Genomic DNA, 2,305 nt, shown 5'->3' with positions numbered 1-2,305 from the left:
CATCAGCTGCGCCCCGCTTTTACCCTCTTTTTCTTCCATATTCCGCGCGGCGAGCCCTGTGCTCTCGGTTACGGGGGCGGCGGTGAAGGCGGAGGGAAGGCGCCCCTCTTCGAAGGCGCGAGTTTCTCCGGTATTGATCCGTGCCCTCCGCTACCTCCTCTCGTCAAACGCGTATCCGTTGCTGTCGATTTTCTCGAGACAATGCGCTCCTCCCTGTCTCCGCGATACATTTCGGAACAACCTTCCAACCTTTTTTTTCTTCCTGGCGAGAATAGATTCGAGTGGATTTTTCCTTCGACGCGTCCAGGATTGGGTAGAAAAAAGAGAGAGAGAGAGGGGATAATTTTTATTCGGTGACGCGCGATATGCAGAAGCTCGGACGTGGAATTATCGATTCGCGAGTCCTAGGCCGGTTGGTAATTATAGAAGATGAGAGAAACTCGAGCGCGTGGCTCCAAGCGTGCAACGAGTATTCCTAATTATTCCGTAACCGTGTTGCGATCGCGAGCCGGATCGCTTTTACCTCGTTCGTAGTTATGCTGCTCGTTAATGGCCGCACCGACCACTTTCGTACTCCTCGCTCCTTCCTTCCTTTCCTTATTTTCGCGCTTTTTCTTCTCCTTCTCTCCGATCGACGCGACCAAAGTGCCAATTCGCCAATAACGATTGCGTAATCGTTGTGTTTCGCGAGAATCCGGTGACGGTGAACCGCATAACCGGTACTCGTACGGAATCCATCCTCGCGACTCTCCGCTCTCGTATAATTTTACTCTTCGCTCTATTTTTCTTCGTGCGGATTCGCGAAAAAGCGAAACCAAACATCCCCTCCTCTCCATCTAATAATAGAGTTTTTCGAGAATTATATTCGATGTCGAAAGAAAATTTTGTATATTTTTCGAAAATCATTAGAAATATATATATATTAGAATTTTGAAAAGTTGTACGAGGAAAGGATAAAACGGAGGATAAAAGTTAGGAAGGACGAGAAACGAAAAGAAAATTTTTCTCCGAATTCACGGTCGTTTCGCTTTTCGCTCTCTTGCGAAAGGATTTTAAATCGAGTAGGAAACTTTGCTCGTTTTTTTTTCTTTTTCCCCCATTGATCCACGAGAGAAAGTACCGCTGCATTCGTTTAACGTCTTCTTCGTAACGGAATTTAATCGGTTCGAGAGAGAAGAAGATTGTCATCGATCGAAATAAACTGTTAATCTCTAAACTCTTCTAAGAGATTGGTCGTGATCGAAATTATATATATTTTATAACTTAATCCAAATTTAAACATCGAAGAGCGAAACGATCGAGACGTATCTCGAAAATTCGTCGTTTACATTTTCACGTTCGTGCTTTAAAATTGTACGTTTACCTTTTGACGAGGTATCGAGAATTCATCGAAAGATTTTATCGTCAAAAACGTCCACTCTCGAATTCGGAAGGGAAATGAAATTTTCTCGACCGGACTCTGGTAGATGTTTCCTTTGGTCGCGTGCAGAAACGACACGGTTCGTTCTGCTAGCGCAAACAATGCCGTCTTTAGGAGCGATCAGCTCTCGCGGTGGATGCTTCCACCTACGCAAATATTGATACAGACGAGTGCGTGCTCGTGTCCCGACGCCTCGTTAAGTCGTCTAACAATTACCGTACCGGTCGAGTTAAGTGCTCCCCACGCGAATATCCTGGCTATCCCTTCGTTTCTTCATCCTCGTCCATCCTTTCCGAATCGAGCTCGTTTTTTCGGAATTTCGCACCTCGTCCCTCTTCTTCTTCTTCTTCTTCTTCTTCCTCTTTTTTTTTTTCGTAATATAATTTGATTATAAATTACGCGACACGGCAACGTTTATACAGTAGCGAAGATTTATCGCACATTTCAAATGGATACACACGCTTAACATTGACTTTCTTCGCTTTAATTAACCGAGATGTTGCTCAAACTTCCCGTTGCGTTTTTACGGCCATTCACCGAGTAGATAATAATTTTTCTTTCGTGTTCACACGCATATACGCGCTACTTTTTTCCCCGTCTCCTTTCTGAATCTCCTTTTCTTCTTCTTCTTCTTTCTTTTTTCAAGGTTTCTTTACCTTCTTATACGTATATATTCGTTTAATCGTCGCAATTACGAAACGTCGCGAATAACATTCAAAGTGATAAAGTTGTTCGTTAAAAGTTGTAAAAAAAAAAAGGAGAAAAACGTCTTTTCGTTTTTTAACGTTTTTCGTGGAATCGATTAAACGGACAATCGTTGATCGAAACTACGACACGAGCTATCCTTGTTTCCCAATCGCGTGTTCGGAGAACGTGCGGTGAGTT

The 2,305-nt window shown here is 43.6% G+C and overlaps 1 long non-coding RNA gene across 1 annotated transcript in view; it reads right to left on the bottom strand.

Moving 5' to 3' along the window:
• LOC102680588 overlaps positions 1-2,305 on the bottom strand; it is a 17,081-nt gene that overhangs the window by 1,533 nt on the left and 13,243 nt on the right. The window lies entirely within an intron of this gene.

Source organism: Apis dorsata, unplaced genomic scaffold, assembly GCF_000469605.1.
Source record: "Apis dorsata unplaced genomic scaffold, Apis dorsata 1.3 scaffold_919, whole genome shotgun sequence".
NCBI lineage: Eukaryota > Metazoa > Arthropoda > Insecta > Hymenoptera > Apidae > Apis > Apis dorsata.
The sequence above is the reverse complement of the archived record's forward strand: the minus strand, read 5'-3'. Positions and strand labels throughout refer to the sequence as shown.